Genomic DNA, 14,803 nt, shown 5'->3' with positions numbered 1-14,803 from the left:
TTTTGAAACATTGTATCTCTATTTTCCATTAATTCTTGTGGAACACCTAAAGCGTTAACAAAGTTTGTAAAATCTGTTTTGAATACCTCGAGGGGTGTAGTTTGTAAAATGGTGTCATTTTTGGGTGGTTTCTATTATGTAAGCCTCACAAAGTGACTTCAGACCTGAACTTGTCCTGAAAAAGTGGGTTTTAGAAATTTTTTGAAAAATTTAAAGATTTGCTTCTAAACTTCTAAGCCTTGTAACGTCCCCAAAAAATAAAATGGCATTCCCAAAATGATCCAAACATAAAGTAGACATATGGGGAATGTAAATGAATTACTATTTTTGGAGGTATTACTATGTATTATAGAAGTAGAGAAATTGAACCTTGGAAGTTTGCAAATTTTTACAAATTTTTGGTAAATTTTTAATTTTTTTTATAAATAAAAATGAATTTTTTTGACTCCATTTTACCAGTGTCATAAAGTAAAATATGTGACGATTTGCAAAAAATGGCCTGGTCCTTAAGGTTAATTTAATTTCTTCATGCCAGTCCACAAATATCTGCCACTACTCAGAACAAATATTGGTCCCTGTCTTAGGTAAATACAGCGGCATAAAAAGCCTTTTCTCTCAGTTGAATGCCTAATGTTTTGGGCCTTGGAGGAATTCAACACCTGTTATCATTAGGTTTTTTTTCAAGAGGGGGGATTTTGTTAGCCATGTTTTTAATCCAATTTTATATTTTTAGTTCTTTTAAACATATGTATTTGACATTTATTTGTACTGGCCTTCAGTAAAATTGATATCCATTGACCATCTAATAGACCTTTAGCCAAATACTTACTTGTTCTTTTATGTACGCTAAATGCATAATTTTTGAGACCTGTATTACACTGGCCTGCTTGAAAATTGATATCCAATGACCGTGTAATCTACCTTCAGCCACTTACTTGATCTTTTATGTCCACTCAATGCATAATTTTGGGGTCCTGTAGTACACTTTCCTGCTGTAAAATTGATATCCAATGACTGTGTAATCTACCTCCAGCCACATACTTGTTCTTTTATGTACGCTGAATGCATAATTTTTGGGTCCTGTATTACACTGGCCTGCTGGAAAATTGATATCCAATAACCATGTAATCTACCTCCAACCACATACTTGTTATTTTATGTATGCTAAATGAATAATTGTTACGGCCTCGGAGGAATTCAACACCAGTGACGACCACAAGTTATCGAATTTCAACTATTATCATTAGGGTTTTTTTCAATTTTATATTTTTAGTTATTTTAAACATATGTATTTGACCTGTATTTGTACTGGCCTGCAGTAAGATTGATATCCATTGACCGTGTAATATACCTCCGGCCAAATAATTACTTGATCTTTTCTGTCCGGTGAATGCCTAATGTTTGGGGCCTGTAGTCCAGTGGCCTACAGTAAAATTTTCATCCATTGACCGCATAATGTACCTCGAGCCACATAATCAGAATTTTTTTTGTGTCAGGTGAATGCCTAATTTTTAAGGCCCATACTCCCGTGGCATAAAATAAAAATTTTCTAGGCTCCAACAGGGCACATTTAAGAGAATTTCCCTTTAAGACGCATAAAAATGTCCCCTGATTAAGATACATATTTTTTGTTGGAATTTTTGTCATTGATCTAGTACAGCGATGCTCAACCTGCGGCCCTCCAGCTGTTGCAAAACTACAACTCCCAGCATACCCAGACAGCCTACAGCTATCATCCCACAGCAGGGCATTGTGGGAGTTGTAGTTTTACAACAGCTGGAGGGCCGCAGGTTGAGCAAGCCTGATCTAGTATGTCACTGTCCATGTTGTCTGACTATTTGTACACTTCTACTTAGTATTTGGTGGTTGCAAATATGAGCTGAAGGTTTTTCAGGTTCACCGCCGCGAACTTGCGGTTCGCGAGCATTTGATCGCGTTCGTGTGTTCACGAACCGTCCCGGCCGATGTTTATCCATCACTAGTGACGGCATCATGCTTACTGCAGGTCTTTTAGTGAGTTTTCTTCAATCAAGATGGGAGCGGATGGCCTTTCTGTGAGCAAGTAGATGAGTTGATTATTATTTCTTTTTTAACTCCTGATTAACACCTGAAAGGCTGAATGTGAGTCACAGATGCTGCAATCAGTTTTGAATGTGGCATCTGAGAGGTTAAATGAAAGGGGCGATGAGATTGTCATTCCCCATCATTGCACCTACTCCATACAATGGAAAGCGATTTGTGACAGAGTAATTCGTAACAAATCGAATTTGTTGTTGAAGTTCGACAAAGCAGCCAAATCAAATTTTTCTAAACTTCCCTCATCTCTAATTTAGGCCATATTCTTATCAGTTTTATAAGAGTTTGGCTATGAGAGTTTATAAGGTCAGGAGATCAGAGATAAGGCTTCACATGAGTCATCAGCTGACGAAACTGAAGAGCAACAGTGCACAAATAGGCTGATATTTAACCCTATGTATTACAAAAAAACTGCAGAAAATTTTAAATAAAGACCAATTGAAAAAATGCTTTTTAGCCCAATCATTAAAAAAAATGGCTTTAAAGGGGTGTTCTCATCATGATCAATGGGGGAAAATCGCTAGGATATGCCCCCATTGTCTTATAGGTGTGAGAACAGAGCCCCTCAAGTGAGGAAGGCATCTGCCGAAAAGCGCGTCGGGGTTACGTGGCTCTCCTGAGGTGTATTTCCCCATATCATGGGTTTGTAGATATTTAATGCTCTGGTGTATCTTTGGGGATGTGTTTACTGGCTCTGGTACTTAGCTATACCCACTTGGGTTATCCATAAGATGTTGCTTGTGTACCTCAGCCATATTACTATGTATATGGAGTTCTAAGCTGTCACTACATATCTATATTTTTCGGTGGTATTTGACCATTGATGTGGTGACCTCATGCATTTGCACTTTACCTTCTTTTGGTTGTTGTATGTTCCCATATATACATATTTATTGGAACCATTATACATCCATATGTTGCAGTGTAGTCTGTGACCATATATTGATGTGGTGTTTCATTATATGCACTTGCACTTTAGTATTTTTGGTGGTTCTTTGCCCCTATACACTAAGTAATTGTGGTCACGGACGTACACGCAATATTTAGGCAGGTATTGTACTCTCTTTTTCTGCCTCCATTCCTGTACTCCATTCCTTCCCTTTAATGTTTCACCTGTGCTGATATGCCTCCTCAGATGTAGCCATTTTTTATCTGTTGTATCACGTTCTCGTTTATATATGTTATTTATTCAATAAAGGATTTATTTTTGATGATATACCCGTTTAATCTCAGTTCATTTTCGGTGTTTGAAGGTCTTGTGTAAGTAACATCCTTTTGGGCAGTTTGTACAAGTTAACCCTTTATGTTAAGATGTGCATATATGCATTGCAAAATATACAAAATATTACAATAAAACTTTGAATGGACAAAATGATAATTGTATGCCAAGTAAAATATTACCGTCCATAGACAGCCATATCACTAACAAAGTAGTATATCTTAAAACTCCTGGGCTCCAATGCAAAATCTGTAACCCCTCCTGACATGCTAATTTTAATTCTGGGGTGTACTTATGTATCACAGGGGCCTATGGGTCACAGGTACAGGGGTTTCAGTGTGATTGCTATCTCTATACTTTCTATAGCTACTCAACTGCACTTCAGAAAAGACAATGACTGGTTAATCACAAACATTTTCTGACTATAAAATATAACCGGAAAATTAATTTGTGCAATAGAAGCCTTTTTGGTCTCAAGAAGGACATGATGTCTTTCCATACGCAGCCTGACTTCCTTTCCCTTCATTGTGGTTTTAAATGCAATATATGTCAAACTATGTCACCCCTTTAGAGATAATGCAGTAGAATCCAATGGCATCGTCAGCCTATTCTTGGAGTATCATGTTACTATGGTAACAAACATTCATTGCAGTTGTCGCAATGCTGCATATCCTGAAATATCAAGACCATTTTTATATATACTTACATACTTGTCTCTGTAAACCATGTGTGAAATGGGTGTGATAATGCCCTGTTTACCACTCATCATGGGTACATACCAAAGTTACACCTCTGAATACCCTGTTCCGCGTCAGTAATCCTTAAATGGGTATTTTGGTAAAGTAACTTAATTTTTGAAAAACTGCATTAAAGGGGTTGTCCAAGTTATATTTATTAATAGGTCATCAATATCAGATTGGTGGGGGTCCTACACCTGGCACCCCGGCCGATCAGCTGTTTGAAGAGAAGGTTCGCGCTGTGCCAGCGCTGCCTCCTCTTTACTGTTTACCTGCTCGCTGTCCTATCTGCAGAAGTTAGCAGGTGTAATTACACCCAAGCCGTCCTATTCAATTCAATGGAACGGATCGCTCCTATACATGTGTATAGGAACGAGCTGTCACATTGAAATCTCTTCAAACAACTGATTGGCAAGGGTGCCGGGTCTCGGACCCCCGCCGATCTGATATTGATGACCTATCCTGAGAATAGGTCATCAATAAATTTAACTTGGACAACCCCTTTAAGGCTACAAGCTGTGACCCAACCAGAACCCATACATATACATATAACCAGAGTTTCAATTTACCTTGCAAACCATTTGTCTAGCTCCTATGTGAGCCTGACCGAACTGTTGACCGCAATAGGGTAGGATCTTGTTTCTGGAGGCAGCTCTGGTAGAAAATTGTTCATAGCAAGTGTGGGAATCAAGGATGTTATGGGCTGTTCCTGTGTCCATAAGTGTCAGTGTGGCTGTTTCAGGTTTTGTACAGACTAAGGACTCATTCACACGAACATATGAATGATACCGCATCCATTCCGCAATTTTGCGGACCCATTAATTTCAATGGGGTGGCAGAAGATATGGATAGCACACTGTGTGCTGTCCACATCCATAGTTCCACGACACCGCAAAAAATATAGAGGGTGCCCTATTGCTGTCTGCAATTGTGGACAAGAATAGGCATTTTCTATGAATGCACATGGGCCGGTATCCGTGTTTTGCGGATCCGCAATTTGAGAATCCGCAAAACACTACGGTTATGGGAATGCAGCCTAAGAAGCAGGAATTAACAGCAGACTCATGTCTCTGTATTGAAAGTGATTTGAAATTCTAAGTGGGGTTGTCCTTTGCTAGACCTTTGGAGGTCATTATTATCTCGGGGTCAGGTTTCATTAGAAGATCCTACTCTGACAGAACCTTGTGCAGCAAGGCCACATGCTAAGTAACCACTGTGCTGCCATTACACTAAAGTGTTGCTCATATCATGATAAGGATCTTGATATCTCATAATAAAAACTATTTATATAGGTTTAATGCAGTTTACATAATTTGGAGTACAGTATCCAAGAGTGTGGAGAAGTAATGCTATTGTTGATGCCCAAGTCAAGCCTTTACTTAGTAACTCCCTGTACTTGTGCTATTGGTAATATTCTGATTACATTTAGCTTTTTAATATAAGGACTTTTATTTGTGTTCGATTTTCTGTTTTCACACACTGTAACCCTGAGGACACGTTTCATAATCTTTGCTGAATAATTAAGTGAATTACAGACTGAGCAACGCTGAGCAATCCATATGCAATAACTAATCTGGGAACAGCGGAAGATCTTATTTATATTTCATACATACCTTCTGCTAGAATTCCTCCCTCTTTAGTATGTAACTGGAGTATACGCTGCAGGCTTTAGAGTACAGTGTGTGAATGTAAAGTTATGAATAACTACAAGAAATTGCATGTTCTTCAGATTTTAACAGCTTTAAAAATATTGTTCATCATGATTTTAGAGTTGACAGAGGAAAAGCTTCTACCAATTGTACACAATTACCGCAACTATAGTAAATATTTTTCATGAAAGTAGATTGATACAAACAAATAAAAAAAACTTAGCACCTGCACCCCCATCCTCCTCTGTTAATATCATTTAGAAGTGATACATAACCTTTTGGCTAACTTTAAAAAGGTGAGTATTTTTTAAGTTATCTTTAAACTAGTAAAGTATGGAGTGTATATATATATATATATATATATATATATATATATACAGTACAGACCAAAAGTTTGGACACACCTTCTCATTCAAAGAGTTTTCTTTATTTTCATGACTATGAAGGCATCAAAACTATGAATTAACACATGTGGAATTATATACATAACAAACAAATGTGAAACAACTGAAAATATGTCATATTCTAGGTTCTTCAAAGTAGCCACCTTTTGCTTTTTTTTGCTTTGATAACTGCTTTGCACACTCTTGGCATTCTCTTGATGAGCTTCAAGAGGTAGTCCCCTGAAATGGTCTTCCAACAGTCTTGAAGGAGTTCCCAGAGTTGCTTAGCACTTGTTGGCCCTTTTGCCTTTACTCTGCGGTCCAGCTCACCCCAAACCATCTCAATTGGGTTCAGGTCCGGTGACTGTGGAGGCAAGGTCATCTGGCGCAGCACCCCATCACTCTCCTTCATGGTCAAATAGCCCTTACTTTCAAAGTTTTCCCAATTTTTCGGCTGACTGACTGACCTTCATTTCTTAAAGTAATGATGGCCACTCGTTTTTCTTTACTTAGCTGCTTTTTTCTTGCCATAATACAAATTCTAACAGTCTATTCAGTAGGACAATCAGCTGTGTATCCACCTGACTTCTCCTCAACGCCACTGATGGTCCCAACCCCATTTATAAGGCAATAAATCCTACTTATTAAACCTGACAGGGCACACCTGTGAAGTGAAAACCATTTCAGGGGACTACCTCTTGAAGCTCATCAAGAGAATGCCAAGAGTGTGCAAAGCAGTAATCAAAGCAAAAGGTGGCTACTTTGAAGAACCTAGAATATGACATACTGTATTTTCAGTTGTTTCACACTTGTTTGTTATGTATATAATTCCACACGTGTTAATTCATAGTTTTGATGCCTTCAGTGTGAATCTACAATTTTCATAGTCATGAAAATAAAGAAAACTCTTTGAATGAGAAGGTGTGTCCAAACTTTTGGTCTGTACTGTATATATATATATATATATATATATATATATATATATATATATAACAGCTATTGTGTACATTTGTTAACATAAAATATCAAATAAAAATTCAATGAAATGAATTCTGAAAATGACATTGAAAAGTGTTCTTCACAGAAGTCAGCCAGTATACATAGTATACAATGACACTGTAAATCTATTTCTGGAAACCTAGTCTGTATAAGGGGATGGTCTTCCCAAAGAGGTCTTTTTGTGAGAGTTGATTGGGATGCATCAGAATATAGAACACCCTGCTCCCTTGTCTGCCTGTCAGCTATCAGCAGTGTGGATAGTGTCCCTAACTTCCATGGATAGTGTCCCAAACTGTCCTGGGCTGTGTCCTCAAATGGTGTGAATAATCTTAGTGACAGTATCAACATAAGGATAGTATCAGTGGTAATCATCTACAGTATTCATGACAAAGGAGTTTTATTAGATTTACATATTGATATTCTACCTTCAGGATACTGTAGGTCGTCAATATAATATTGACAGGGGTCCGACTCCCTGAATCCCCACCAATCAGCCGTAGGAAGAGGCTTCAGTCCTATGTCAGCGCTTAGGCATCTTTTTAGGCCATGAGACGTCTCGTCCATCAGTCACATGGCCTAACTGCAGCTCAATACCATTCAAGTGAATGAGGCTTAGCTGCAATACCAAGCACAAATAGACAATGCTGTGCTTTGTAAGCTGTGAGGAGGCCGCAGTGCTCACCGCAGGTACCTCAAACATCTGTGTGGATGACCAATCATGAGAAAGAGCATTTGCATGCAAAACAGCCGTTGATCGCCCGATGTGTTTACTTTTATTCTGTGTGAACCTGCTATAGAGCCGATAAAGACTGCGATTTTATGGAGCCAGTGAGTGCTTTTACACAGTTTGATATTTACAGTCTCCTGTCTACATTGAGCATGAGCGTTTTTTGCAGCATTGGAAGTCTCAGGATAAAGCCCTTGGTTTTGTATAAGGTGTGGTGCCGACATTTCTAAATTTTTGAATATCCTGAGAATAGGTCATCAATATGTACCCCTTTAAGGACACTATACACAATCATACTTTGGGGTTAAGGTTTGATGTGTGAATCATTAAAGTACATTACATAGATTTAAGGCCATTGAATATGTACCAATGATTGGGGCAATTATGGGAAGGAAATTTCCTAGCAATTACTGCTCTGTGTCACCTAAATTATTGTTTCTGAGCAGCACATCATTCTGTCTAATCAGCGATCTGCAACTCAGAAGCCACAATTTTCTATGGGGATGAGTGATCACAGCAGGGTTCGCTCATCCCCATACAGAGGAGATAATTGTTACATGTAAATGCAACTTTCACCTCTTATGAGCAGGCAATTATCAGGAATGAGTAGTTTGTTCCCGATAGTTGCCAGCCATTTCAGCATGTGAAAAGTGGCATTTAGAGCCAGCAGATCACACTCTAATGGTTTAGAGTTATTTCTTACTTTGACTAAAGAATGAAATACCAAGGTGATGTATATAATGTCAGAATGAAATTAGCAAAAAAACAAGCTATAGAATGCCTGAATTTAATACTTTAGCTGTAAATATATCCTCTAGTGTTGACCAAATCGAAGTCCAATTTCAGGGAAACTTCGAATCATTGCAAAGCCAAATTTCCTTGTGCTTCGTGGTAGCAAATCGATTTTCATTGAATGGAGGTAAAAAAATAAATAAAATCATACTTACCTCATTCATTTGATCATGACAAGCCGGCCGCTGCCATCTTGATTGAAGATCTTCCACGAAATCCCGTGCGCGATGACGAAGATGGCTGGCTTGTTGAGATCAAATGGATGAGATAAGTATAATTGTATTAACTTTTTATTTTATTTTACACTGTGTTATTACTGTCAGATGCCAAGATCAGCTATGAACGCAGCATCTGAGGGGTACAATGATGGGGAGCAGCGCAATTGACGCTCCCTATCATTGCACCCACAACTTACAAAGAAATGAGCTTTGTGACAAAGTAATCCATCACATAGTGAATTTTCTTTTAAAATTCGGCAAAGCAGCTGAATCAAATTTTCTAATACTTTGTTCATCACTAATATCTTCATAAAAGGTATAATATCTTCATAATTACATTGCATCTTCCTCATTGATGCCCTATCGTTAAGAAAAAGCACCAGTGTTTGACTGGTAGGGTCTGACCGGCGTCGCTTTATTGTTTATGTAGGCACATTGGTTTATTTGTAGTAAGACATTCCAAAGTAGTCCTCTAGCTCCCGTAGATAAAATCTCAGTACTTTTTAACAAAATCATTAAAAGTGTGTGTGTGCGCAGCACAGCAGCTCAAAACCTACAGTTGTGTCTGAATGTAAAGGGATTGTCTGGTTTAAAAAAACTATTTTCAACAATACAAAGACCCTCATCTGCAAAGTTGCTGCAAAGAGCATCTCTTGCTCTGGAGATCTGACACTTAACTTTATTACTTTCTGTAATAAAGTGCTAAGATTTTATCTACGAGTGCCAGAGGACTACTTTGGAATGTTTTACTACATATTTGGACTGAGCAGATACAGTCATCCAGTTTTACCTCTAGAGCACTGCAGAATGTGAATTTCCGTCTCAAAATCAGCCCCCCAAAATGCCTCAAAACAGACTCCCATTCTCTTAGGGCTGAATCCACCCTGTATCTCCCATTGAAATGAATGGGAAGCATAAAAAAATAGCTCTGTATGTGTTCATGCAGTTTTGGGTTGTTTTCTTCTCCAAAACTCACAGACTGAAAACGAGATTTTGTATTGAAGTAAGCACCCATTGGTTAAAAAAAAATGCATCCAAAAATCGCATGAAAAAATACGATGAAAAAAACACTTGTGGATTCTATGCTGAATTTTGCAGGCCGATTTTCTGAATCCATCATGTGAACCCTTAGTATGTGTTATCTAGACAGTGGTTTATCTGTATGGGCAGCTTAGCCTGGTAACAGAGCTCTATCCTGTTCCATCAGGTATTGATTTCCTATACTGAGGATACTGAGCTAGTATATTGATAACCTAATCTCAAGATAGAAAAATGGATAGGAGAAGGGCACTCGCTATATGGGAATATATGGAATCTATTATACGGATATCCACTTAAATACAGGAATGTCACACAATAGTACAGTGCCGTTCTGGACTTTCATTAAGGAAATATAAAAGCTTGTATGGAATGCCGATACTACAACCCTAAAAACACCTGCATCTCTGTAGCTAAATGAGAGCAGAGACGGAGGGAAAGTAGGACCCAGGAGACTGAGGACGGCTTCCAGGAAGTAGCTGCAGAGTAACATGGGACGCTACGTTTGACTCGGACATTTCGCGGGACGCTGCGATAGCTAACAGCAACATCACAAGGCTGTGTCGGCTGACATAGGAGAAAGTCGGAGACTTCAGGAGCGGTAACGTACACATAAGTACAAGTAACACTGTGCAGTGCAGGATAGTCTATTTGCTCCTAATTAGACATACCCTGATACTTACCAGCTGCGTTGTTTGCCCTCATATCCGGAGTGTTTGGGACACTGCAATAAATGTGGATTTATGAGCTATTAACAGGCTCTGCAATATAGGAGAGACATTGTAACAAATGTGGATTTAATAGCTCCATACCAGTGATATTGCAATATTGTGCATTGAACCTCATCTATCTACAACTTGGAGCTTTTTTTTGACGTAACAGGCTTATGTAATCTAGCAAGGACATCCACAAGTGTGAACCTACGGGCTATATATCAGATTGGATATATGGTTGCCTATCTTGGCATTTTATCTCATTTTATGTGATTTTATTTTTGATATTTTAACTGTACTATTGTGTGACATTCCTGTATTTAAGTGGATATCCGTATAATAAATTTCATATATTCCCATATAGCGAGTGCCCTTCTCCTATCCATTTTTCTATTCATTCCATAGGACGGGAGAGTCTATTTGAAGTGTGCACCCATTTTATTGTGTTCTATTGGTGAGCCACCTACTACACTATATATTTTAATCTCAAGATAGGTTATCAATATCAGATCATTGGGGTCTGACACCCCCGCCAATCAGTTGTCCAAAGACGGTGCTCATGTTAGCGTTGCATCCTCTTCACTTTTTAATTGCATGCCATCTAGCTTGTAGCGGCAGTACAGTGGTAACAACAATTGCTTGTCCCTGATCAGCAGGGGTGCCGGGAGTTGATGTTGATGACCTATCCTGAGAATGAGTTATTAATATACTAGCAATAGACAGCCCCTTCAATGATACATGGAATAGGCTATCAGTGTTGAAATATGGCCTGCCCACTCTGCTTAAATGCCTGTAAGTTCCCTATGAAAAAATTCAAGGTCCCTTTTTTTTTAGATCACTGCATTGTGGTATTCCTGTGTCATTCCTCTTGGAAAAGTAAGAATAAAGTGACACCTGAGAGAACAATTATGCTTACCAATAGAGTGCATCCACACACACTCTAACAAATGCTTGCTATTTCATGGGGAATCAAAGTATTTACTAAAATATATCAGCAGAGACAGCAGTTTTTTTTTAACCCCTTAATGCATAACACTGTACATATATGGCATAATACCCAGGGCTTATATGGACCTCTGCTGAGCGGTTACCATGACAGCCTGGGGCCTTCTGAAGGTTCCCAGGCCTGTAATGGTAAGCTGCCTGTAAAGTCGTGCATGAAGCACAGCTTAGCAGGTAAAGCGTCAGAATTCCATTGACCATAATAGCTTTATATTATGCTCTATGGGACAAGAGATCAGATCACAGGTTATAGACCCCTAAGGAGGTTAAAAGTTATTGAGTAAAAAGTAAACAAAAATAAAAAAAATAAAAATCAAGTACGCCCTCTTTCCCTATTTTGGATATAAAAATAAATAAACATTTAAAAATAAACCTAACAGGTAATGCCGCATCCAAAAACGTCTGAACTATTAAAATATAAAAACATTTTTCCTGCATGGTGAACTCTATAACGAAAAAAAGGTAAAAACACTCAATTTTCTTTTTTTAAGTAACCTTGTCTCTCTAAAAAAATAAAAAAGTTGACAGATATCAAAAACATCACACGTACCCCAAAAATTGGACCCATAAAAACTGCAGTTCAATGTAAAAAGTTATAGCTGCCAGGAAAATGTGATGCAGAGAAAATTTAGATTTTTTCAAAGGTCTGTATTTGCGTAATCGTATTGTCCAGCAGAATAAGGACATCATGTGATTTTTAGTGCACATTGAATATTGTGATATCAAAACCTTAAAAACCTTCATGAAATTGTGTTTCATTTATTCAAATTTACCCCACAGAATTTTTTTTCAATACAACATGGTAAATGATATGGTGCCATTAAAAAATACATCTTGTCCCACAAAAAATAAGCCCTCATATGGCTATGTGAACAGAAAATGTAAAAAGGTAATGTGGGAAGTAGAGATGAGTGAATTTCATGTTATGAAATTTGTTCACGCTTCGTTTGGGGCATGTACGACTTTTTGATCACTTTTTATTCAATTTTTTGGAGGAGAAGCGACCAAAAAACAACGAATCGTCCACTTGACTTTTTTTTCCGCATTCGGTATGGAATTAACTTTTTTATATTTTAATAGTACGGGCAATTTTGCATGCCGGGATACCTATGATGTGTACTTTTTATTTTTAATCATTTTGTGGAAAAGGGGATGATTTGAATTTTAATATTTTTATTTATTTATAAAAACATATTTTTTACAGTTATTTTTATAGTTCCCATAGGGAACTATGACAAGCAGTCATTGTATTGCTTTTCTCACAGATTCCAGTGCATTAGCATTGGAGTCTATGAGGGCTCATAGAAATTACTAAGCATCCGCCTCCTGTCACACAAAAAAAGAGAGATGCTAGCAGCAGCAATAATACAGCTGTACTCTGATGATGAGTTCATCAGAGTACAGTTGAGTTCATCAGAGTATAGCTCTATCATTGCTGCTGCCAGCATCTCTCTTTTTTTGCTGTCCCACATTCTGTTTGACTTACTTTTATATGGGTGATTCCCACCAGTTCTTGTGTATTATAAATTGAATATGATTGGACTTGTGGTGGGTTGATTTTAGCTTACCTATGTACTGTATTGTTTTGTGCACTGGACCTGGGGCACAATGTGTTAGCATTCCTATTGTTTTCATTGTACCTTATTGTGTATTTTTGGTCCCCTGATGAACCTGACAGGGCGAAATGCGTCGGGACCTTGTAGGCTGTATTAGGGAGACTTCAAGGGTAGGTTTCAGTGCAGAGTGCACCCACCATCAGTGAGGGTTTTTGTAGGGATAGATATTGTCATTCATTTTTGGATTATTATCTTTTATGTCTATTTTGTGATTTTCATGAGTTTTGTTTTTATCTATTTACAGTACATTAAAAGTTAAGTTTTAGAATTTATGCCCTCTGTGCCTCATTCTAAAATAGCATGACTCCAACCATCTTGGCAAAGTGTACTTAGTGATTTTGCATTCCAAAGTAAATACCACATGAAAAAATAGGCCGTATGAGGAAGGTGAAAATGTGTCAAGAAGGGGTTAAAAGATGCAATTAGAGCTCATAAAATGTATAGTAATTAAATATCAAAGACAGACAATGTTGATAATGAAGATGTGCTTAAGAAACCCTCTCATGAGTTAGTCAGTAGGATACCCTGTAGAACAAGCACACATGACTAATTATATGAGTCATAAATTATTGAACACGTGTTCCAGATAAGACATGTTCATAAATGCCTCATTCTTTAATTGATTACATTTCTGTTTCTACGATAATACATACTCCCACATTGATGATGACCCTGATTGAATACCATTTATGATTGTACTAGGGCAGTGGTGGCAAATCTCTTAGAGACCAAGTCCAATATAGTATATATTCTATGTACACTGCCTGTGCTGTTCATAGTGCGCCCCACGCTAATGAATGGCAGGAAAAGTCTAAAGCATATTTGTACGCCTTAGAATTTTTCCTGGGCACGGGTGCCCACAGAGAGGGCTCTGAGTGCCACCTTTGGCACCTGTGCCTTAGGTTCGCCACCACTGTACTAGAACATGATCAAATGGAAGTAGCAAGGGCATATCTAGCAAAGAAGCAGACCATGCAACTGCTGTGGGGCAATGTGAGAGGAGTCCAGCTCCTCCATCTTTGCTGCTGGTTGGCTGGAACCTGTGTGAGACTCCCCTCCACAGATAAAATGCATTGTTAACATCATGGGCCCTAACTATAGCAATAGCACTTGATATGGGGCCCAATCAGGTGCAAGAAAATCTTACCTTTTTGTGGAAAGTAGCAATTTAATGGCTTTTTGCTATAATGTTTTTTTTTATGATATACAGTATGATGCTATTATACTGTACATATCTTTAATCATTGCTCCTTATGATGCTGTTTTAATTTTCTTACACTAGGTGGTGGGGGCCCCATCTTATTTTGCTATGGAGCCCTATGAATTAAAGAGGCTCTGTCACCAGGATCAACCCTTTTAAACCAGGCATACTGGTGTTTTTATAATCATATATTGTGCGTCTGAATAAAGCAGATTATGTATTGTGCTTTCTGAGGAGATCTCAGTGTGGTGAAGCTATAGTACATAGAGAATATGATATGTACATGCTAGGACACAGCTCTACACTCAGCATGCTGTCAATCAATGGGAGGGGAAACAGTGGAAAGCAAACAGGGTTTTACAGAACAGTGCTCCTATAGTTCAGTCCCGCCTCTTGGTGCTTGAGTTTCTCATTTGCAGATGAATAAATAAAA

At 38.1% G+C, this 14,803-nt stretch overlaps 1 protein-coding gene across 2 annotated transcripts in view; it reads left to right on the top strand.

The window, feature by feature from the left end:
* Positions 1–14,803, top strand: part of GABRB2 (gamma-aminobutyric acid type A receptor subunit beta2) — a 541,152-nt gene that overhangs the window by 32,446 nt on the left and 493,903 nt on the right. The gene's annotated exons all lie outside the window — the stretch shown is intronic.

This window comes from Bufo bufo, chromosome 1 (genome assembly GCF_905171765.1).
Source record: "Bufo bufo chromosome 1, aBufBuf1.1, whole genome shotgun sequence".
NCBI lineage: Eukaryota > Metazoa > Chordata > Amphibia > Anura > Bufonidae > Bufo > Bufo bufo.
This window is presented reverse-complemented; position numbering and strand designations above follow the sequence as displayed.